A 25,185-nucleotide genomic window follows, 5' to 3' on the forward strand; every position below is an offset into this window, starting at 1 on the left:
ATGACCTCTGAAAAGCCCTGGTAGGGTGGACAAGGTCTCTAATGTGCTGGCATCTCTTAAAATTCTGGGCATCCTGGTGAGGTCTGGATCCTCCTTCTTGGTTCTGATCTCTGCTGGGAGGTCTGGGGCCAGCTGGCTTCATACCAGTAGGAACCACTCTCCTGGGGAATGGGCTGGAAATCTGAAAAGGTTATCCACAGTTCCCGTGTGTGTGTGTGTGGGGGGGACCTACAACCTGAGGCCCTGGAGGGGGCGGGGAGTGGGAAACCGCCTGGAGAAATGGTTTAAGAATGGCAGACTTCCCAAGAGAATGCCTAAAAAAACCCGTCAGTCCGAGATGGAAGACCCTGCAGTTCACAGGATACTTAACAGGTCCCTAGGGACTCACTGGGATAGTTACAGGGTTGGACATGGGTCAGCTTCCCCCTGAGTGGTATCTTGGGCTTTGGTTTGAAGTGAACTGATGGATGGCTCAATTCTGTCCTGAATGAAGCAACCAGCCTTACGTACCCTCCTCTGCCTCATATGTGCCTGGTGCTTCACAGTTTACAAAACGCTTTCAAAGTCGGGTTTAAGTTAAGGTCACACAAGCTCTGTTGAATCAATGGGCGAGGACTTCCCGCACCTTCACAGGTGAGGAAACAGAGGTGGCAGCAGGTTGATGACGAGATCCCGGTTACACAGACCAGGCAAAGCCTTCTAAGTGCAGGGGAGTGAGCACTGCAGAGGAGTCCTAATGGCCTGTAATTAACTCGGGGGCCCATCCATTTCCATGGGTGTGGGCAGGAGGGAGGGCTGTGACTCCTATAGTTCTTCAATTCTGCATGCATCCAAGCCCACCCTACCAGGAGCCTCAGTCAACCCGAGCATGGGCTTTGGGCTACATATCCGCAGGACTTGGGGTCATGGAGAATGAGACCCAAAGACCATGAGTGCCAAGGTCAGAATGAGGTTGACACAGGTTGGAAATGCCTTGAGGATAATGGAAAAGATCAAATAGAGAGAGAGTCCCACTGTGGGCACCAGACCGTCCAGGGATGTTGTCCAGGTAGATAGAAAATGCCAGGGAGGGAGGGCTTTTATTCAGGGTGACTTCTGAGTCACCGAGGAAGCTGGGGGGGGGGGGGGGGTTAGCTCTTGGTGTAGCCCATGCTGGGTCAGAGGCTAAAACCAGGAGTTATCTCTCACAGTCACATTATGTCCCTGACTTGCTCACAGTCCTTAAGCAGCTCCCCCTTGGTTGCCAAAGTCCAAACCGCGAGCAAACCATTCAAGACGGCCCACCACCTGGGCCCTGCCTGCCTGCAGGGCTGGCCCTCTCCGCCTGCCCCCTGCCTCCTTGAGCCCTGGGTCCTCGAGCCCCGGGCCACTCATGGTCCCTGTGCTTACACACTGTGTCTCTGCACAGACTCTTCCAACTGCTGTTGGGGAGTGGCCTTTAGCCTTTGCTTTTATTTATAAGTCAAGCTCAAAGGCCCACTCTTCTTTGATACCTTCTCCCACTTTCCCAGGCTGAGTGATGACTCATTCTCTCCACCTTAGGCCCTCAGCACTTGGTCCATGTTTCTATCTCTATATTTTCCTATAGCAGTGATGGCGAACCTGACACGCAAACTCATTTTTTTGGTTGATTTTTCTTTGTTAAATGGCATTTAAATATATAAAATGAATATCAAAAATATAAGTCTTTGTTTTATTATGGTTGCAAATATCAAAAAATTTCTATATGTGACACGGCACCAGAGTTAAGTTAGGGTTTTTCAAAATGCTGACATGCCGAGCTCAAAAGGTTCGCCATCACTGTCCTATGGCATCCCCTTTGTTAATACAAGGCAAAATGTGACGTATTTAATCTGTGTATTTCTCCAGCACGGTCCTTAAGCGAGTTGGAGGCTGGTTAGGAGTACAGATTCTAGGACCATACTGCCTGGTTTGAATCCCTGCTCTGCCTCTGATGAACCTCATCTTCTCTGTGCCTCAGTTGCCTCGTTTGTAAAATGGGGGTAATCATTACAGATACCTCATAGGATCATTATGAGGGTTAAATGAGTTAATATATGCAAAACCCTAGGGCAGCGCCACTGAGCAAGCACGCCGTGTTTACTCTAATAACGATTACCTTTTGAAAGCAGGAAACAACAACATGGAATTAGAGAGCTGGTCACATTTTCCCTCAGGGGCTTGAGAACCCAGAGCGATCGTAACATGGTGTAGGGATGGAAATCAAGTGGTGATGAAGTGCCACATGGAATTACAGCCAGCGAAAGCCCACTCGATGGGCTGTGGATCCAGCACCGTGGTTCTCAGTGTGGTCCCGGGGCCAGCAAGCATCAGCCCAGCCTGGGAGCTTGTCAGAAATGGGAATGCTCAGCCCTCACCCCAGCCCAGGGATCCTGAATCAGAAACCCCGGGGGGTGGGCGGGGGCTGGGGCCCGGCAGGGGGAGTTTTATCAGCTCTCAGGTGATTCGGGTGCACACGCAAGTCCGAGAACCGCTGGGCTGGACTTGGTCAGTGTCTCATTGTAGTGTGTGCTCCGAGCTTTCAAGCTGCTGTTGCAACACAAGTTTGGGGCCTTCCCCTGAGGACTGGGGCACGTGTCGGGGAGAAAACACTGCCGCTGATAGGAGACCATGTGCCAGGAGGCCAGCGCAGTCTCTGCCCGCGGCAGGAGCTCACCACGTGTCAGTTCCTATGCCCTTTCCTCCGTTTCCTGCAGAGACGTGGGACCAGGGGGATGAAGGGGAGAAAGCCATGCTCTTGGAGGAGAATCCGAGCTCTCCTCAGCAGAGGGGAGGGGCGAGCTACAGCAGGGAACTGTGGGAGGCTTGCTGTGAGGATCAGCGCGCAGTGTGCACCGTGGGGTGCCGGTTCTCTCATGGGCGTGTGCAGCGGGTGGACAGGGACACTGTCACTCCGCGAGCCTGCAGCTCAGCTAGAGGAACAGGTGGAGAAGCATGAGGGAGGAGAGGCTGGCTGGGGCCCCGCTTTCCCCACAAAGGTTTACACATGAGTCAGGCTGGCCCCAGCCTCCCCCCCCCCCCCCCTCAGGAGGGCCTGAAATGCCAAGGGAAGGAATAAATCTTCGGGGGGTGTTGCCTGCCTCTGCCTCCTCTCCAGGGGGGTTGTATATGTGAACGCTAGCAGCACGCTCTTACCTCACACGGCACCTGGGCGCCTGGCCCCCTGGCTGGGAATCTACTTTTGAGGGTATTGAATGAGGCACAATATAAACACCTGTATCCATGAGGCTGTGAGGAGGAGGGGAGTTCAAGGGCCTCGCCCCTTAAATCAACCCAATTTAGGATGATTTGGGGCAAGGGTTTGCAAAGTGTGGTCCCCAGACCCAGAGCATCAGCCTTACCTGAGAAGTGGCAAAATCAGCATCTGGGACAGGCTCATTTCCAGGCCCCAGCCCGTATTCATTAAACCCAGGCCTCTGCTGTGGGCCCAGCCATCTGCATTCTAACACCTTTCAGGGGCTTCTGATGAAGGCCCAGGCTTGAGACCCACTTGTTCAGGGCACGGATGAAAGTCTTTTTCTTTTTTGGAAAAAGGACATGTGCTACCCCACAGGCAAGGGGCCTCCCTCTTATGCTGGCATCTAGTGCTCCCACACAGTCTGTGCCCCCCCCCCCAAACCCCCCAGGATGAAGGCATTTTGGGCCTGGGCCAGGGGTGTCTCTGGGGACAGGGTGGGAGGAGAGGCCCTGTGGGTGGTAGAGGGGAGGAGAGGGGCGGGGAGGCTGCCACAACTCATTTTCTCTGCACACGAAAGCCCAGAGGAGGCCCCAGCCTCCTCGCCATTGCAACTGGCAAATTACCGGATGATGATGGTGATATTACCAATAATGATGATAATAGCGTCAATAACGTGAGGTCAGACGGGCATTTTCCCGTCTTCGGTCAAGGGGTAAGGTTGCAGCTTTCGTGCATTTGCTTCTGATTTGGAAGAAAACCTGGACCCCAGCCAGCTCCATTTCCATGCCAGGGGGTGCAGCTGGGGCTCCTAGCCCCTTGTCCTCCCCCCTCCCCCTTCTGCTGGAGCCTCCCTCCAGTGAGTCACCTCCCCACTCCTGGCACAGGGGTCTGCCAGTGTCTGGGCAGGTGAGGGGCTAGGGAAACAGCCAAGAAGCAGGCAGTACCCACCTTCCACCCCCACTGAACCATCCGTGGGCATTCAGCCTGCGGACTTAGATCCAGCCCCGAGGAAGGCACCAAGAGGTTCACCCTGGATGCTGCCTGCAGGGAGGAGATGAGGGGCCTGGGCTCTGCTGGCCTCCAGGTCGCTCAGAGAAGCCACACAGAGAAACTGGAGGCGAAACCATGCATGTGAGGGTAGGAGGCTTCAGCAAATTCATAAACAGTGAGAGCTACAGTCTCCCCTTAGAGCTCGTCTCCTCCCGCCCCTTGCCCAAAGATACAAGACCGAGCAGAGATCCAGAATTTCAAGGAGAGAAAGGGCATCTGGTAGCATTCTCCTTCCACAATAGCCCCCACCACCCACCCAACCCTCGTTTCTTATTTTTCCAAGATTTCCCGGGATGAAATAGTTCCCCAAATGCTGTAGCGTTTCTGAAAGGATCAAAGGGAGCAACCAAATACCCCAAGTCCTCTGCCTCTTCCCTCTCGCTGCCGGCCACCCTGCCCCCACGCGCCAGCTTCAAACACAGGAGGAAATTAGCACAAGGCCCCCTGTCATCACAGCAGTGACTTGTGAACATGTGCTCGGGGTGTTTCTCCTCCACCGCCAGAGGTTTGGGGCAGCTCACTGGGGGCTTGTATTTTTTTTTTTTTTAAAGAACTGTGTGTATGTTAAAGTCATTAAGGCTTGGAAAGGGGGTGGCGGGTAGGGGAGTAAAGGCCATTATATGGGGAGAGAAGAAAAATGACCTGTCTTCAGGCTGTCAACAGAGGAAACGCCTCTGCCTGGGGCAGAGGGAGAGGGCCTGGCTGGAGCCTGTGCAGCACCTCTGTGCCTGGATGCTGGGGCGGGAGGAGAAGGCAGAGAAAAGGTTTGGGCCTTGGCCGTGGCGGTGGCCGTGGCGGCCTGGGACTGGGCTGTCCCCATGGACAAGAAAGAGCGAGCTAGCACTGATGCAGCACTTCCTATGGATCCGGCATGCGGGGGGAACTGCTACCATCCCCAGCCCACAGAAGAAGACGCTGAGGGTCACAGTGTCATAGCTAGCAAGTGGTGGACAAAGCATGGGAACACAGGCCACGCGACATCATGGCTGAGTCTTTGGAGATTTAGCTCCAGTTGAGCCCAGCTCACTGTCTCATTCCTGCCTCATCCCAAAGCGGCCAAGGGGAGCGGGGACAGAAGAGTCCTAGGCTGGGGTCTGGGGATGAGAGTGGTGACATCAGGGCCGAGGAGAGCTATGGCCCTGGGCAGCTCAAGCGTTTGGTGTCTCCCCTCTGCCCAGGCGTGAGAAAGGGTGATGGGCTCCTCTGGAGCCCGGAACTCCCAGGAGGGAACTCCAGCCTCCAGGCCCTGAGCCTGTGGCTTCTGCCTTCCTTTAGGCCTGAATTTGCCTGCCCGGGGGACAGAATTGCACACGAGTTCTCCGCAGCAACGTGGCTATGTGACGGGGTACCCATCCTGGCTGGCGCTCTGCGGACTCTCACATCCACGTGGCCCCCACCCAGGCCAGCCAGACCGAGCCAAGCCTTGTTCATACTCCTGAGCAGCCCCTCAAGGAGGGGGGGCTGTCATCCAATTCTTCCCCCACGTCCCCTAACCCCCAGGGGTGCGTTCCCCTCCCCAGAGCTCAGGCTCCAAATCACCGCCCCAGTGGCAGCTGCTGCTTTCTGCGTGAGGGAGGTTCAGGAAGGATGAAAGTCCCATCCCACTGGCTGCTCCACAGGCCTCCTTTGCCAAAACATACTGTGAAAGGACCCCTGACCCTCACCTCATCCTTTCTCCGCTCTGCCTCCCGTCAGCCCTGATTGCCTCCCTCCCCACAGAGGGGGCTAGACAGCTCAGTAATTTAGGGATCACGAGCAATAAAGGTGCAGAGGTCAGAAGTCAGCGAGGGGCTGGGAGGGGAATTTCACCCCTGCTCTCTGGCCCGAGCCTTCCCACCATCTGTAGTCCAGGCCCCTGTGGGCCTGGGCTCGGGGGACGCGCCCTGGAGGTGGGAGGGGTGGTGAACGTATGGTTACAGAGGAGGGGAATGCATCGTTTTCACTCATGCCCTGAAAAGTAACTTTCGAGGCCCACATGTACCCTCCAACGTTCCCATTTGGAAATCTTGCCAGGAAAGGGAACGCTAGATTTCCCTGGGGACTCAGCCGCTGTGGGAAGTTCCTTCTATGATCTCACTTCAACTCCTCCCGGTTCTAGCTGCTACACAAACAAAAGCTAATTCACACGTGATCTGTCTCCGCTCTCCCACCCTGTCTGTTCAGTCTAGCTCAGCACTCAGCTCGGCTCCAGGGCGCAGAACAGGTCAGGTGGGGAGTGGCTCAGACTGGGGCAGGGAGGTGAGCACCTGGCTCACCCTCTAACGCCGAACCAAAAGCCTCAAGAGCAGGGGTCCTCAAACTACGGCCCGCGGGCCACATGCAAATACAAATATTGTATTTGTTCCCGTTTTGTTTTTTACTTCAAAATAAGATATGTGCAGTGTGCATAGGAATTTGTTCATAGTTTTTTTTTAAAACTATAGTCCGGCCCTCCAACGGTCTGAGGGACAGTGAACTGGCCCCCTGTTTAAAAAGTTTGAGGACCCCTGCTCAAGAGGATTAGACTGCCATTCTGTAGCTACCAGCAGTTCCTGCTCGGCCCACAGGAGTGGAGTGTTTTGGAAATTACACTCATGGAATGTTAGTTCTCCAAGGGCCCTACAGTGCAATCTCCTCACTTTGCAGATGGGGAAACTGAGGCGCCACTGCCTTCCTTCTGCTGGTTGGTAGGTGTTCTCTGCAGTTACGAGAAAGGAAGGGACCTTGAAGGGCTGCCTTACACCTGAGAAGGGGACGAGGGGGTTTGTGGCCAGTACTCCTGGGTTCTCACCCACCCCGGGAGGGGCAGCTCAGCCTCCCTGGGAAGAATCCGGCTGCTGCGGGACCTGGTGAATTGCAATTCACAGGTGGTCACTTCCCTGGCTGCCCAGCCAGCTGAGGCCAAGGGGCCGGGATCAGAAGAAGGAACCCTTTCCTCCCTGTGGGCTGTCTCCACACGTGGAATCCAGCCGGGGCTGCCGACCTCCTGGCCTAGTAAGGGCTTTCCTCTCTTCCTCCTGGGTACCCGGATGGACGGAAGGTTGGGGTCAGGGGAGGTGGTGGGATTTTTCAGCCTGGGGTAGGGATTGAAGCTCTTCCGGGGCTCCCTCCCCTTCCAGGGGTGAGGTCAGAAGAATAAAGGTCACAGATGGACCTGCCATGGTCTGGGAGGCACATGTGGTCTTGTTTGCACGGGAGGGAGATGGGGACGGTGGGGGGAATGGGCTTTGACAACTCAGACAGGAGAGAAGCATTGATGGCTTAGAAACCAGACAAGGTTCATCCTGAATCTGGGGGGAGGGCAGTGAGCGCCTATGAAGTCACCTTCTTGAATGTCACTAACATTTTATTTCACCCTCACTCTGCCTTCCTGACTCTCTTTTCCTCTTTCCCCCTTAACCTTGCTGGGCAGGGGACGGGGGGCGAGGCAGCCGGAAAAGAGGTCTGCAGGCCTCTCTGACTCTGGTGACCGTCAGCGGCCAAGAGCTGCTGCTGACAGAAAAGCAATGAAGGGGCAGAGACGGAGGGCGAGCAGATGTCTGCAGCTGCAAGGGCTCTGCACGGTGCCCCCACCCGCTGCCTCGGGGTCCAGGCTGGGGCTGGGGGCGGCCAGGTGCAGAGGAGGCCAGGCTGGGGCTGGGGGGAGGGCTGGGCCCCATCATGGTTGCTCCACCCCCAGCTCCTTTGTCCAGGGAACGGATCACAGAAAGACGGCTGGCTGGTGCTGGAGGTGGGAATTAGGCTCGCTCTGGGGCAGATGGGAGGTAGACTGCACTGGGGCATCTTACAAAACGTCCCCTTACAACAGGGACTGAGAGATGGAGGACCCTCCTTTAGGCTTCCAAGTTGCTTCTACTTCATATGCCAGAACTGCATCATCCAGTCCAGTGGCCACACGCAGCCATTTCCATTTAAATGAAGTAAAATGAGAAAGTCAGTCCCTCGGGTGCACTAACACATTTCATCTCTCAGTAGGGCCAGTGGCTATTGTGTGGGACAACCCAGGTATAGACAGTTTCCGGCATCACAGAAAGTTGCTTTGGACACTGCTGTTCTAGAAAGTTCATACTTGAGTCTAATGCTCGCTCTTGATTTCTTCAGATGGTCACAGGCTAGCCTGCTCCTCTGGGGTGAGGGAATGGCGGGCCCTAAGGATGGGTGTGGGTGGGACCGGACGGGGCGGAGGGAAGCGAGATGTAAGAATGTCACAACAATTATGTTCATGTTGGCAGCCCATGTGCTTTCTTTAGACCTGGAGCCTGTTTGCTGGCGCAGGCGGAGGGGTGGCTGCAGCAGAGGAGGAATCCAGGCGGCAGCTAAGCCAAGCGGGTTTTGCAATAATATCCTGCCTCCCACCCCCACCCCTGCTTCAGCGTCAGAAACACCAGGAAGGTAGACCAGGGCAATCCCAGATAAGGTGGGCGGAGTGGCATTAGAAGGCTTGCTCACCACACCCCCTGGCTTCCACTGGGCCGGCAGAGGCAAGAATGGGGACGGGGACATGGGCTGGGGATGAAGTAAGCGGTTATGCTCCAGTCAATTTTGACAATTGTTGACAGGATAGAGCAGGAATGAGAGATGCAGAGTCAGATACTGAGCATGCCTGGCCAAGCCTCCCACCCAACTCATTCACCGGCCTGGCTGCTTTACCACCCTGGGAGGTCCCGGCATGGAGAGAAGTCAGGAAGAGCACAGGCACACACGAACGCACACACACCCTACACACAAACACATACACATATATATATACACCCCACACTCCCACCACACACACACCCACACCATGCACCTATGTATGCAAATGCCACATGCACATATAAACACCAGACATACCACATACATGTACACACACAATAGACACATACACACTCTACACAAACACATACAAACATATATACCACACCCCTCCGCACCACCCCACATGCATGTAAACACACACATACATACACCACACACATATGCTGCAGACACATGCACAAACACATACACACATACATGCACACCACACACATACCGCACACATACATGCACACACCACACATACATACACACACCACACACCATGGAGTTGCAGGGTTTTAGTGGTAAGAACCTTGAGCCCATCTCTTAGTGGCTTCAGCTGTTCCTCCAGGCTCCACGGGGCCCACAGAGGGTCCAGCGAAGCAGGCAGCCTCCAGGGCCTCTAAACCCTGGGTCTGGGCCTTACGGTCTGGCCCCTCTAAGGCCGACAATCCACCTTTTCCCACAGGCACGTGGAGTCATTCCTCCCCGTCCTGGGGCCAGGAAGCCCTCAGGCCTCCGACACCCCTCCGCACCCTGCACTTTCCCGATGGACTTGCCCCCACTCTGCTCTGCAGATTAGGTTACTCGGGATCACAGAAAGGTCTGCTTCCAGCATGTCCTCTAGGCCTCAGGGACCTGCCTGAACGGTTCAAAGGAAAACTGGGCTGAGAGGCATGGCCTCCACCAGGGACTTTTTCTCCACTGGATCCAGGAGGAGGGGTCCCGGGGGATGAAGGCCAAGGACCGCGGTGCCGTCCATGATGCCAGTTCCTTCTCCCCAGGGCCCGGAAGAGCTGCAGGGAGGCCCCGGTGCTCTCCTCTCCTTCCGGAGGCCCCTCCTGCTCCCTGCAGAGCTAACGGCACGACTGGCATAAATATACCCGTATATCTCTCTATAAATATACATATCCTTAACTATATATATCTTTTCTTCTAAAGACTTGGCAAGAACTCCCTGGAAGCCTTTTCCATGACACAATAGAAAACCATCAGTCATCAGTTTGATGGTTCCCACACATAGAGCTCAGGGGGGACCTCGGCAGAGCCCCTGGACCCTGCTCCCAGTAACTCCACCCCTCTCACAGCCCCCACCCCCCAATCACAAAATACAACTCGCTTGCTTTCCTGAAGTTGCCCCTTTAGTCCTCTCTGGCCTCTGAAAGCAAAATAAAATCCATTGCCTTTGACCTCCCACTTAAAACATACATAGGCATTGCATCTGAGCTCCAGCTGGCAGCAGGAGGAAACCAGCCGGCCAGTGGCATCCCCTGGCACTTAGGAGCAGCGTGGGTAAGGGTGGGGTGCTGCTGGCTCGGAGTGGGTTACAACTCCGTGGACAGGATGGGGTCCCGCTGAGTAGGCATCTGTCAGGGCTTGGCAACCACTTGGGCAACAAGCAAAGATGGGCTGGGCTCCTTGTGATGGCTCCTTAGATAAACAGGAGAAACCCCGAGGTACCAGCGAGAGCTGGAAGAGCCGCCTACGTAATGACTTTCTGAGGGAGTTATCACTAGGCACAGGTTCTAAGAATCCCGTCCTCATCACCTGCATCAGCAGTTCTTGGAAGGAGGCCCAGGAAGAGAGGACGGAAAGACTGGTTCTTCCACCTTTCTCTTTCCCCCTCCACTGTTCAAGGGTGGGTGGGTGTAGCCCTGGCCGGTGGTGGCTCAGTTGGTTGAGCATCACCCCATGCACCAAAAGGTCGAATTTTCAATTCCCGGTCAGGGCTCCTGCCTGGGTTGCAGACTCAGTCCCCAGTAAGGGGCATGCAGGAGGAAGCCAATTGATGCTTCTCACACACATCCATGCTTCTCTCTCTCTCTCCCTCCCTCTCCCTTTCTCTCTCTCTAAAGTCAATAAAAATATATGCTTAAAAAAGGGTGGGGTGGAGAGAGCCCGGTGACTCCTCTCTGAGGTATTATGATCCCAGCCACATGCTGACACCGTGTTGAATCCCCAAACAGGTTTTCTCCTCTTGATTTTGAAAGTGGGGGTTGGAAGGGGGTTTCATAAGCAGAGAGTGGGAAATGCAAAGGGATACGAGATCAACAGAGAAAGGCGGGAAATGTAATTTGGAAACACACACACACACACACACACACACCAAAAAATACACCAGAAAAACAAAAAAAACCCCAACCCCACAACTCCACCTCCCGGAGCCTGTCTTGTTTGGTATTCTTTCTTTTTAAAGTCGGTTGGTGTCTTTATAACGGAGATGTGCCAGCAGGTGCTGCTGGCAGCTGTGTAATGACAGTGTCAAGAATGTCTTCCAGGAAGGTAGGCTGGGAGCAGAGGCCCGATGGAGAGAATGGGGGGAGGGGGGCGGAGTTGGCCCACATCTGCAGAGAGTAGCTAAGGAATGGCGCTCTGGGACTTGCACTGTTATTTTGAACAAAATTCTTCCTGTAGGAAGTAAGGGGGAGGGAGGAGAGACACAGTCCAGTGTTTTTCAGCCCCTAAGCACGTTGCGCTGCAATTAAGGGCAGCTCACTGTGTCTTGGGGCAAACATCTTAGCTCTCTTCTCAGCATCTCCCACTTTCTTCTTTTCTGCTCGGATCAACTAGAGAGGCCTGCGGTCCCTTGGAGAGAGACCCCAGCAGGCCCAGGGGTGCTCAGCCCTGCAAAGCTTCCACATCTGGAAAAGGTAATGGCTCCCAGACTGGCGGGGGTGTGTCACAGACCAGCGGGAGAAAGGTGGTTTTGGTTTCCTCGCTGACCTCAGCTCCACACTGTGCGAAGGAGGCTGTGGGAGGCTGGATTCGGAAGGGAGTGGGGCGGAAGGGAAGGGGCCTTCACCATGCATGCAGCCCTCAGGAACGCTCAGAATTTGAAATTCTCTACTGCTCGGTGCTTACTTACAGCTTTCTTCCCTACAACTGACCTTCTGAAGGCAAACCCCAAAACCTCACAAGCAAGTCAAAGTCTTCCTTGGAGAAACCAGGACTGCGAGACGATGTCCCCAGGGGCACTGTGCCCTCCCCAAACTGTTCCTCCCCTGCCTGTTGGGACAATAACCAAGATCTTATGAAAGTCCCTGGCATTTTTTTTCCTCCATCTGAAGGGCATTGCCAGGCCTGATTCTTGGGTTACGACCTGCCGATGTCGGGTTCTATCACTCGGGTCCTGCTCATTCTATGCTTTTCTATTTTTTTAATGGGGAGGGGGGTGTACTTTAACCTGTCATCACACAGGTAACATCTGTAATTGATGGGGGGGGCAGGGTGGACATAGGCTGCGGGCAGCAGCAGTTAAAGCATGCACTGTAATTGCCCTGGTCACAGGACATATGGTCAGGGGACAACGGTGATTAGCATAGAAATGTCTTCTGCGGGTCTCAGGCTGCTAATAAGATGGGAAGGGGACAGAGGCCCTTCATTTGCTTTCCAAATGACTTCACAGGTGTTTTCTCACCAAATGTGCCCCTTGGTCCTGGGAAGTAGGAACCAGAATGACCAATATCTCCATTTTAGAGATAAGGGAACAGGCTGTAGAGCGGGCTGGAGCGCAGGCCTGGAGGATTCTGGGCTTCTCTTCCTCAGCTGCAGAGTCAGGCCTCTGGGAGATGGTGCACAGGAGAGGTGAGAAGGAGGCAAGCACACCCCTGGCAGCTACCTGGGAAAAGGGCCCTTCATTCTCCGTTACATCTTCCACGGCCCATAAGCTAGACTTTACACATCACAGGGGCTCCAAGAATATTGTTTGAATGGCTACTTGCGGTAGGATAAGGGGAAGGACACAACAAGGGTACCAAGGCATCATGGGGGTTGTGAACTTTCAGCCGCAGAACTAGGGTTTATGTCTAGGCTCCCGGGCTTCCTGACTGAGTAATCCGTTGGGGTTTCTGTTGACCTCATCTTCAGAATGGAGAAGGCACACCCAGCTCCTGAGCTGCTATCTGGGCTAAAGGAGATGAGGAATGCAAACAGTGCAAACTGCGATGTGTAAAGCTGGGTCTTGCTGACCTTGAGGTTCAGGAGGTCACCAAAAATGGGAGCACAGAGAGAGAGGGAAGCTCCTCTGCAGAAGGCTCTCAGAGCTACACCCCTGCCCTCCTGCCCCAGACAGGTGAGTAGTGTGTCCAGGAGGGGACAGCGAGCTACGTTAGGGCGACAAGGCATCTAGTGCATGTGTTCTGTCCCTATGCATTCTACAAGTTCCTCTAATGTGAGGCGAATGAGAAGGGAAAACGGGGAGGACAATCATTAGGAACCTTGAGGATCCCTCCCAGCCTCAGAGTCTTAAATGATTTCAGATCTGTCTTCACAAAGGGTCAACTGGCACCATTCTTAGCTCTTCTGTGCCGTGCGTTGGCTCTCTGCTGGGTTAAGGGGTAGATATGGATGACTCTGGCTTACGTGGTCATGTCAGGGGAGGCGGTAGTGGCTGTCGTCAAGTCACCCAACTCACCACAGAGGCAGGGCACAAGGGCACTCTTGTGGCTGACTCAGGGGCCTGGGCTGACCTATCCACGGGGTCCCCAGAGGAGGCCCAGAGCAGGCAGAGAAGCCAGGCTTAGCAGGCCCACCAGAAGGCTGGACTGACTACCTCTCCCATCTGCTGGAGCCCCTGGAAAATGCCAACCTGGGGCCCAGGCGAAAGGATGCCCAGGCTGGCTAGCATGTCTTAAGTACCCCCTCTCGGCCAAGCAACCATGCTAAAAGACGACCGTATCTGACCTCATTTAATTTTCAAAGCACCCTGCCAGGTGGGAATCTTCAATCTCATTTCACAGATGAAGGACCCAGAGCTCCATAAGGTCAACCACTCTTCCCAGCACCATCGACCTAGTAGGTGGCCAGGACAGGGCTTGAACCAACACGGTCTGATTCCAAGGTCCGTTTTCTTCCCATTACACATGCTGCTCCCAAGCAAACAGCCCACGGTCAGGAGCTACAAATAAAACACCGCACCTCCTACGGGAGGCACTAAATCAGCACAAGGAGAGGCTGGCGGGGAGCAGATCTTTATCAAGACACTTGAGGAGCCAGAGAGATATCCCTGCCTCCTCCCACCGGGAGGGTTGGCTGTGTCTGTAAGATGAGAAACATTTTAGGGGTGGGGGGGCAGGGAAAGGGGAGTGCAATCTCAAATAAAATCCCCACCCACACCAAAATAAACTTGAAGGCAAACTGGGGCCTCAAGGGTTTGGTTCCCTTGCCTGTGTGTGTCTGTGAGTAGGTGAGCCTGTGTGGGGAAAGAAGGACAGAAGAAAGCAGAAAAGGAAAAGTAATGTCACTTTTCATACCCAGTGGCATTTATCAAGCAGCGTCTCCACCGAAATTTATGTTTCTCCCTCACGCACTTATTTCATGTTTTCTCCTTCCTGACCTTGTGCAGAGAGAAGCACAGGCTTTGGGGCCAGCAGAACTAGGTTTGCTCTCCGAATCCATACCCACTGAGCCGTCCAATAAACACATAGTTCATCAATGAATGGGAAAATAATTGAACCTCCCTGAGCTTCAGTTTTCTCATCTGGAACAATAAATAGTCATAGTGCCTGCGCTGCAGGGCTGTTTCAAGGATTAAGTAACATTTATTGAGCATCTACTCTGTGCCTGCCACAGACAGAGTGGATGCTCAATACAGGTTGCTCGCTTTGGTCCGTTTCTCCACGTCAGTACTGCTGACATTGGGCAGGGTGATTTTTTGGTGTTGGGGGTGTTCTCTGCATTGTAGGATGTTGGGTAGCATCCCTGGGCTCTATCCACCGGATGCCAGTAGCACCTCCTCCCTCTGAACACAACATTCAAATATGTCTCCAGACATTGCCAAATGTCCACAGAATTGCCCCCGTTGAGAAATACTGGCTTCATGTAATTAATGGTGATATCGGCAGCAAGCAATATATTTGAAAGCACAGAGTAGGCCCTGGTAGTAACATGTATTTTTTTTTGAATGAGGGAGTGAATGTGTGAATGCATACAGTAAGTACTAACAGGTGGAGTTCTGCATCGTCAAGCCTCGGTGTCAGGAGCGGTACCGTCTACTGTGTTCTGGACTCTAGGCAGTTGATGGAATCAGCAGGGGCTGGGAAGGTCATCACCCGGTGCCCCCCACCCCTGCCTCTGCTGCCAGCTGTTTTTTGGCCCAGACCTGGCATCTGCTGGGAGTTGCAGACAGAGCACTGACAGGTGAGTGCCCCTGGGAGCTAAGGAGGCTGAAGGAATTTCCCCTCTGGGAAAGGGCAGTCCCTCGGGATTTGCCTGCAGCAATGAGGGCTTGAATTTCAGTGTAAGAGATGTGATTGCTCTAATCACAAGCACTCCCCCAAAAAGAACCTCCTTTGTGCCCAGGGCCAGTCAGAGACACTGGGTTGAACCCCTGACACTCCACCTGGAGGCACAGCACACACCTGCAAGCCACTTGGACTCACATCAAGAAGGTACCTTACAGCTGGGCAGAGGGGTGACTCCTGTCCCAGGATTTTTTCCCCCTCCCCCCTCCTCCCCTTCTTCCCTCCTCCCTCCTTCCTTTTTCTAAAACAATGACTGAATGTCTACTCTATTAGTTGGTAAAATGGGCACGGAGATGAGAAGCTGAGAAGCGCAGCCCTTATCCTAAAATTACTGAGTGCACCGAGGGACAGAGAAAGGAAAAGGGAAATTATAATAATCATAGCTAACATTGACTGAGCACTTAGTCTATTTTGGAAACTGATCTATGTGCTTTACATGCATCAACTCATTTGCGTTGTCCCTCACAACAAGTCTGTGAGGCAGAAACTATTATTTCCGGTTTTCAGATGAAGAAACAGGGACAGAAAGGTGAAGCGATTCTTACTACATCACCCAGATTGCTAGGGGCAGTGTCAGGAGTGGAGCCCAGGGCACTTTGGTTCCCGGGCCTCAACTCTTCTGAACCACTTTGCTCTTCTGCTCTGATAATCATGTGATAGACGCTATGAAGTACATCACGGGGGACTTCCTGGAGGAGGGGTACCACAGAATCTTGAAGATGAGAAGTGATAGCTGGGCAAGGAGAAGGGAGAAGTGTTTCTAGTCTGAGAGAACAACACATGCAAAGTCCAAGGTGAGGAGCATGGAGACCCATCAAGGTATCATGGGGCAATTCTTACCCTCCCATGTGAGGCCCCTCCCCTGGCCTCTTGACTGATAGGACTACCTCTTGCCTCTCTAAAATCAATAAAAAAATATATTCTTAAAAAGGGTTTGAATGAAAGATGACGACATGCTGGGCCTGTCTGGCTCTCATGTGGTGTGTCTCTCTGGACACTCACGTGGAGCCACCTAGTTGGCCTCCTTTGCCAGCCGTGCTGTCTGATTTAAAGGCTGGGAGGGATCCATGCTCGGTCTCCCATAGGTGTGGTCTTCAGCACCACTCCTCCCTGTGCCGGATCTGCTCTCCCCGCCTCGGCCCTCTGGCTCACCTCTTGGCCCTGATCTGGGTTGTTTCAGCATCGTCTTGTTCTGCTGACACCAGGTCTGGGGGTGGGAGTGTGTGTATGTGTGTGTGGCAGGTGGTGATTATGATGTATGTGTGCCTGTTACAAGGGGTACACACCACATGAAGGTCAGGGAGGCCCAGCATTTCATCATCTTTCGTTCAAACCCTTGACTTCAGAGAGGAAAGGAAAGCGGGGAGAGAGAGAGAAACATCAATGATGAGAGAGAATCGTTGATGGGCTGCCTCCTGCTTGCCCCCCCTCCCCACCACCACCACATACACACTGGGGAACGAGCCTGCAACCAGGCATATGCCCTGACTGGGAATTGAATCGTGACCTCCTAGTTCATAGGTTAATGCTCAACCAATGAGCACGCCAACCATCCAAACCTTTTTTTTAAAAAAAAACAACAACAAAATAATTCTACTTATAACCCTACTTATATATGGGAGGGTGAAATTGAGGAATTAGAGTGGTCACGATAGAGCTCAAAGGCACACTGCCTAAAAACTTGTCTAAAAACCATTAGACAAAGGGCTGTAGACAGCTTTGAGAATGTGATGACAGCAATGGTATCTCCACACAGAAATTATAGACCTACAAATGTTTGCACAGCATTTTTCTCTAGATCATGGACCCCCTGGATCCTGGAATCAGGTTAAAAATCCTGTCCACTTAGCTTCGGCCATATTTTCCCACTGGGTCTCCCTGCCCCGCTGACTGCAAGGGGAGATGTAAGCTGTCGGTGGCTGCAGACAGTCAATGACGAAGCCCAGACAGTCCTGGCATTGCTTCGTCTGCCCTCAGAGAGCAGAGACCTAGGGTTTGGAAAGCCCGACCTTCTCGGGTTCAAATGTCTATGATGAAAGCATTGGTGTTAACACTGTTCCCACACAGCCAGCCCTCGTGGGCCTGGGGGTCAGAGATGATTTGTGCCTCATTTTCCTCACTAGCCTAATGCTAGTGAGCTCACATATCTGGGCTAGGATTAGAATAGACAAAGGAGGGCATCCAGGTTCCAATTCAGCGCCATTCCTGAGTAGTCATGGGTAAATCATTTGATCCCTCCGGGCCAGCTTCCTCGTCCACAAGATCACAGCCCATGGTTGTTGGGATTACTAGATGAGCTCAAAACGGGTGAGATACACATGAAAGCGCTTCATGTACCTCAAACCACTAGGATTATTATCTTGGTGTTCAGAGACTAAGAGATACACCAAGAGGATTGCCTTCCAGACCGGCAACCAGGGGGGCTGAGGGAAATCACTTTTACTTAACAAGGTCAAGTAAAACAAAGGTTTGTATTTTTTATATTTATTTTATATATTTAAATGCCATTTAACAAAGAAAAATCAACCAAGAAAATGAGTTCACGTGTCACCTCTGACACGTGTGTCATAGGTTCGCCATCACTGCTCTAGAAAACCCCAGCATCATCCAGTGGTACATCATCCAGTGGCCCTGAGTCATCTGTCCCCCTACCCTCCCCCTCCCCCCCGCCCACCTCCCCCCAACCAATACTCCCTCCTATCCCTCAGCCAAGGACAGAGACTCTGGGAACTTGCTCCCTGGTCCTGTGTGCTCAGGTTGGGGTGCTTATCTGCTATGATATGCAAATCAACTTCCACACTCCCAGTGATGGGAGAACAAGAAGGTTCTTCCTTGGTCTGCCTGCCGTTCAAGAGCTGATCTGGGGGCAAAGATCCAGTGGAAATGACCAATCTCCGCCAGAGTCACCGAAGTGCTCTGTGCAGCCTACATACGTGTTTTATGCAGCGTTCTGGCTGCTGGCGCCTGCCTGTATGTTTATGAGATTAAAGCCCAGTGCTCAATAAATAATTTAGCAGCTTGCTGCAAAAAAACATACACGCAGCATAATAGCTACTATCTCCAGCAGTCTGATGTGTACAGTCATTGCAAATGCACATCACTTTCATCTGTGTGTTTCCATTAGATGTGGGGTCCAAAACCAATAAGGAGGAGAAAGGAACATCGCCCCATCCTCTGTGTGCATCCTGCCACTCAGATGAGGCTGATGAAGCAGGAAACTCGTCAATGCACTAATTATCCAGGGCCTCACTGGCTGGTCCTGCACCTCCCACCCCCCTTCTATCTGTGCTCTAGTCTCCGCTTTCGGTTGCTGTTTGTACGTACAGGAAGAATCTGCAATCTCCACTAGACCAATTATTCACTTGGAATTTGGTTTTCTTCTCCCAGGGGAGCCCTTTGGGAGCAAAGCTGGGTCCAGGTGCTGTCATGAGTGACTTGCTCGTAGGTGCAGCGTAAAAGCAGAAATAAAAAAAAAAAAAACAACACATCACTGCCACCGCCACCAGAGCCCTGGCTGAAGTTTTAATAAGCCAGAAGAAGTGGTGACGGATGGTAAGGCTTGGCCCTGGGCATGATGGAGGGGGAAAGTATTGGAGAGGGGAGGAGGAAGAGGTTGGGGTGCTGTCACGGGGGGGGAGGGTGCAAGAAGGCAGACACACTTTTGGGAAGTTCCTCCAAGGTCCAGAAGCATCAATGGGAGATGAGCGGCACATGGCGATCTATGCAACAACATGAGCTCCCAGGAGAGAAGAATGTCAAAGGGAACCATCTTCTCCCCATTGGAAAGTTCCCCGGTTGTGATTACTGTTAAGGGACAGGTGGCTTCAGTGGGGGAGCCGGGCATGACAGAGTGACTGGGGAAATCTGGAAGGGCAGCATCCACTTCAGCACTAGCCCTTGATTCTCCTATAGGTGGCATCTACTCCATATCCACTGGCCACTGGGCTTGTGGGGACACCACCAAGCTTACCCCAGTCCCTCGCCCCCCACCTCCTTGGCCTTGGGTGCATTTATTGCCGGTGACTGTGGTTTTTCTCCCATTGTTTATGGCCTGGGACAGGCCGCCTACAAATAGCTCCCCAAAGAGTGGAGAAACGCAGGCATCTGCCATTCCGTGTGGCTCTTCCCCAGAAATGAAAAGGACAGTCATAAAAGGTTGCGCTGGGGGAGGGCTGGGGGAGGGGTAACGCATCATAAAAAGCGTAATGGACTAATGCAGATGCACAGACTGGCTGCAGCCCAGGGGTGTCTGCTGAGCTCAGACGTAAATACTGGGGAGGCACCAAGGAGACAGATTTTTTATTTCTTTGATTTGATGGTGGGGGGAGGTTGGGCACATTTTTCCCTCTATTTCTCTACGGCCATTCCTCTGGGGATACCACCTGTCTGTCTGAGACGGAAGCTACTCCACGTTTTACGGGTTCCAGAGCAGTTAGACTCTTGGAAAGACTGGAGGTGCAGGAGGGTTTGTGGGTGCATCACATTACCTCACAGGGTGAGTCAATTTTGGAGTTTTGTTTGGATCATCCAAGATTTTGCAAATAGCAAAAGAACAGAAGCGGGTGAGGATAATTATATTAAATGTGTGCTTCGATGCACGAATGAGTAACTGCGTACTTGCCCAACATCAGGCTAATTTCCAACATTAAGAGGACTGAATTATGTTCTCTACTTAGTGGGAATTAAAACAGCAGCTTTACCAACAATAACTCAACAATAATCTCCATCTTGCTCAACACTCCAGGTATGAAGTGCAAAACAGTTGTTTGGTAATTAATGAAACATTCAAGTTGAGGACTCATCCATACACATTTTTTTCTTCTAGCATTTTATGTGGCGAAGCACCTACATTCTCTGGTTGATGTTGGCCGTCGGCCAATTGCCATGTGTCCACACATTTGCCTTAGAGTGTGCACTTCGGTAGAATGGGCGAATGTACAGGGGGTGTGGGGGGCAGAAGGCAGAGTGAATACACATCCTGTATAATAAGGGCCTCCTGGGGGATGCGAGGATGCTCTCGCTCCTGTCTCCATACACCCAAAGCCCTCAATGCTAGCGCTCTGGGCCCTGAGCTCAAGGGTGAATTCAGTTCACCTAAGACCATGGGCTACCTGAGGATAAGGAGAAACAGCAGAAACGAGGGTACCTACAGTCGGACAAGAAGTGCCTTGTTCCATCTTTTAGTTGGTGGGGAGAAAAAGCCTGAAGGCATTTGAAATTCATGCTCCCGTTCACTCCATGTTTTGGAAGAGTTAATTTTCCTTGTGCTGTCCCGTTGATGGGAGGGGAGTAAAGTGGCATTCCTCGGAATGCCATGGGTACCAAGAGCTAGGCTGTTGTCCTGTCTATCTGGGTCTATGTGAAAGGAGGAAGGGAGGGGATGGGGAGTGTTATTAGGTATAGAAGACCTATGATGAGCAATTCAGATAATTCTTCAACCTTATTCTAAGTCTTATAAAGTAGCTATTATTATCCCTATTTTAAAAATGATAATTCTCCATTCCAAGCTCCCAAGTGGGGGAAGTAACTTAGTCAGGGTCTCATCCTTAACAAAGAGTGAAGTTAGGACTTGAACTCATACCATTGTCTTCTCCCAATGACTTAAACATATGAAAGGGAAAAAAATCAATAAATGATGATTTGGAGGAAAAATTATTTCCAGCCTGAAGGTCAAAGAGCAGGGACTAATGCATCCCTTATGCCAACTGGTGTGTATTATGATTCCAAGTGATGAAGTGGCGGGAGGGGGGTGGCCACCACATGTGCCAGTGGGAAAGAGTTAGAGAACCTTGTGTGCACGGTGACACATGATTACTCAAATTGGGGGTGAAGGGGGGATCGAGAGTCTCCAACACTGAACTGGGGGCCTGATAACCATAAAAGACTGGGCTCCCCAGTCAACAAATGCTGCACATTTGCCTGGAGAAGCATCTCGCCCTGAGAGAGAGCTCATCCCTTCCCACCAGGTGTAGCGCAGGCTCTTTTATGCGTGAGGCCAACCTGTGCTCTGTGGCCCATGGAGGTCTCTGGGTGGGGGGTCTTCGGAATCAGTTGTGAGCAGGGGTCTTGCCGAATCATCTACCCACGATGGAGGCCCAATTGGGCTCAGCCCGTTCAACCAACCTTAGGGCATAAAGAGAAGTTCCTCTTTCCTGAGTTGGCTCATTGCCACCGTAAAGTCTGAGAAGGAAACTACCAGAACAACTGGTCTCTTAGGTACAGCTGGCTAGCGTTAGGCTGGACTCAAGAGAGCCCTTCCTGGCTGTGAGCTGCCCGAGCCTTGACCATGAGCGGCCAGCACTGGCTCTGGCATATCCGTTCCTAACGACTTTAAAGAGTGTGAGAGACACCTAATTGCTGCCCACAGCACTGGGCAGGCGAGAGCCTTCCCTCCAGCCTCACCTTTGCTCGCTGGTATTTTAGTGAAGGCCCGATACCAAGATAGAATGTATAATTTTCACATCACTCCTGGCAAACCCCAGGTGCGCCCCATTAGCAGCGTTCCAAGGATGCCATTTTCTATCAAGAAAGAGACGTGCCGCATCGTAGTGCTTAGCTCAGGGCCCTATTAATAGCAATCCTAATTATATGGCTGAAAATTTAATTCATAGCAATGATTAGTGTCAGAATCAAAGGCATCAGGCATCAATATTGATGGAATTGCATAAGCCCATAAACAGAGAACAAGCATTCCGGCCCTGCCCCCGCCCCCCCCCCCCCCCAACGCGGCTTGCTGTTAACTATTGCATTAATGTCTCTTCCAATTTTGCCAGACGAAAATGACTCCATTTCCCAGTGTCCCCCTCCTTTGCCCCGCCAGCTCTGAATGGGTATGACTGGCACACAAAAGATCCCAGACAGCGTCTTTGAAGAAGAGCCCTAGGGCTCCAAGGGATGCTCGGGTGATGGGGCAGGCCTCACGCTTTACACAGCAGCTTTTGGCCTTGTCAGCAATCCCCCTTTGTCTCCCTTTCAGAAAGCTCTGGGCAAACAATGCTGCCTGGAGAAAGGGGAGTCAGCTGGGACTGTGTGTGGCACAAAAGGCTGCCACCCCATCCATTGTGGCCTGGGCTGAGATGGGTGGGGAGGGGGAGGAGGAGGCCCGAGGGGAGTGACACAAGGCAGCGTGTGCCCAGGTGACAGCTGCCAGGTCCTGGGTTTCCAGGGCATCTTTGCTGAAAAGAGCACAACGTGTTAGCCCTTCTACTCGTCTCTCGGCATCTCCTGGTAGCTCTCTGTAGGGCATATGGTGGGATATAGATGGACAAACAGAATCTTCAAGGAGGCCAACAGAGTGCTAACACTGGTGGTTAACAAAGCCCAGGTCTGGGGTCAGAAAGATCTGGGTTCAAATTCCAGCTCTTCACTCGGTAGCAACGTGACTCTGGCAAGTTACCTAGGTTTGGGCTCAGTTTGCTCATCTGGAAAATGGACATAAGGTTAATCCTTCTCTCCTAAGAGCAATGTGAGGTGCAACTGAACAAAAACCAAACTACTTCTCCCAGGGTTTAGCAAAGAGGGAGTGCTTACTTGGTAATAGCCCCCTCATGTCCCCCCGAAAGTGGCATGCCTAGATAGAGAACTAACATGTAGGGCTTGAGTTTCCCAAGTCAGTGTTAGGATTTGCCAGAACTTCTTAGCCCCAAGGCAAGAATTTTGGGGTTAAACAGGCCTTCTTGCTGGCCAGGCTCTAATAATAAGATTCCTGAGACATGTGGGGTGAGGGCTCAGGGAGGCTGGTCACCCCTGAGCAAGGCTGCATGGCCATGCCTGGGATAGGACGCTAACTGAGACTCTCGCCCTGGGGAGAGCGATCCCCGGACCAATTTTAGGTCCCGCTTAGGGAATGCTTGCACGCTAGGGAGAGGCAGAGGTTAGTCTGATGTTTCCTGCATAGGAGCGTTCTTCCCTTGGATGGAGAGAGAAGGGTCCAAAACATGGCAATCTAAAGACCTGGATTTCGGTCCCGCCCCTGCTGCTAAGCATCTCGGTGATTTCCTGCAGATCACTTAGCCTTTCTAGGCCTCAGTGGTCTTACCCATAAAATAGAATACACATCTCAACTGCCTAAAGTCTGGAAGCTGGACCACTTTTCTGAGGTCCTTTCTAGTTATGAAATCAGAGGAAGATCCTGACAGAGGTAGAGTCCCCCTCCTCTGCAGTTGGGGGGGGTGGTGGTTCCCGAACCCTCTTCAGGGTCCCAGCTGCATGGCCTCGCCCCCTTCCTTGACTGTGCTCTCACTCACCGTGACAGTAAAGCGTGAGATTCCCAGATTTGTTACTAAACCCTGTGATGCCACTGCCCCTTTGAGGTTAGGTGGCGACATCCAACTGGTGGCAGTAGCCGTTGAAATAGAAATAGAAATGTGCTACCAAGTGATGGCTGATTGGGACGAGGCCAGAGGCACCAGCTTCTAAGTTCGGCTGCACCTTGCAGCCCAGAACCCTTTCTGGAAGCGGAGACCAGGAGAGGGACAGAATCCCAAGAAGAGACTCTGAAGGCCAGACCTTAGTTGACCCTCCCCACCTGCACCTCTGCATCTGCTTCTCTGGGCAGCAGAATGCGTGATGACAAGAAGAAAAGAGAAGTTCAAGTAGCTGCAAGCTTTTAGCTGTGCCACCTTTGGACTCTACAAGTGTGTGCTGGGCCCATCTCCACCTGAAATATTTGTAGCTGTGGTTCCAGTTCCCACATCTTCCCCTTAGTTACCCGTGACCCCGAGTAAGTCCATAATCTGAGTTTCGGTATTAGTATGTGCAACAGAGCGGAGAAACATCCCAACCCTTCCTGTCCATTCAAAATGTTGTGGGATTAATGACGTAATATAAACCAAGGGAATCTGGCTGGGCCCTTGGGAGAAAAGCGTGACAATAATGTAGGAGGAGCAGTAGCAATCTGAGTGAGAGTCATACTCATGGCGAGAGTGCTAATAGCAGCAATGGCTGCTCTTTATTAAGCACCTACCACGCATCAGCCTCTGTAGTAGCCTTGCACCTCCCATGTCTGACACGCACAGCAATCTTGGAAGACCAGCTGAGAAAACTGAAGTCCCCCAAGATCGCACAGTTAATCTGGGATGGAGCTAGCTGTGCGGCACTAGGATATTATGGTTGCCCTGGGAGTGTGCAAAGGGCACGGAATGGCCCTGTTTTAGCCAGTCTGTAAAGCTGCAAGAGCAAACCACCACTTCCCCAGCCCCGCCCTGGGGAGGGGCCAGCCCGTATTGTGTGGCGACAGGGGACTCGGAAAGCTCTCACTGGTGACTAATGCAGCAGTGGGACGTGGTGCCAATGTCCAGCAGGAGTAGATTAGTTCGGCTCAGCTGGTCTAGTCTTTGGAGTATTTTTTCCCATGACTCAGGGCTGGGGGCAGGGGGGCAGGGTTCTCTTCCTCCATCTGACCTTGCAAACATGTCACTGAAAAGGGAGCTGATATGACAGCTCCACTTCCCCAGGGAGCCAGAGGAGAGTGGGCTTTGGGGGAGGGGGGGGCTCGAAGATGTTAGTGATAATCATGAAAAGCACTTTTGTGCTTGCTTTCATTTAGTTCTTACAACAACCATGCAAAGTGTTCATTACTGCCCACTCTATAGAAGAAAAATACATAGGCTCACAAGTTAAGGAGCAACAGCAGTGATATTTAAGTTCATATCCGCTCCAGCTCGGCACCACTCTTCTCGGGAATTAGTTCTTTCTGCTCTATTTTTCCCCATTAGCACTAATTATTTTCTAAACATACTGTTGGTTTATGGGGGGTTTTTTTGTCCATCTTCCCATATGAAGATATAATCTTCATTAGGAAAGGCAGTTTTGACTGTTTTGTTCACTACTTATACCCCCAAAATGGCACATAGTAGGTGTTCAATAAATTTGCATTCCATAATGAATTATTTCATTTAAGCTTCATTACAACCTCACGAGGCAGGTATTATAATT

General features: G+C 52.3%; 1 protein-coding gene across 10 annotated transcripts in view; it reads right to left on the reverse strand.

Annotated features, from left to right (window-relative positions):
* Positions 1-25,185, reverse strand: part of PLXNA2 (plexin A2) — a 212,936-nt gene that overhangs the window by 150,665 nt on the left and 37,086 nt on the right. The gene's annotated exons all lie outside the window — the stretch shown is intronic.

The sequence above is a fragment of the Myotis myotis genome, unplaced genomic scaffold (assembly GCF_014108235.1).
Source record: "Myotis myotis isolate mMyoMyo1 unplaced genomic scaffold, mMyoMyo1.p scaffold_m19_p_18, whole genome shotgun sequence".
Lineage (NCBI taxonomy): Eukaryota > Metazoa > Chordata > Mammalia > Chiroptera > Vespertilionidae > Myotis > Myotis myotis.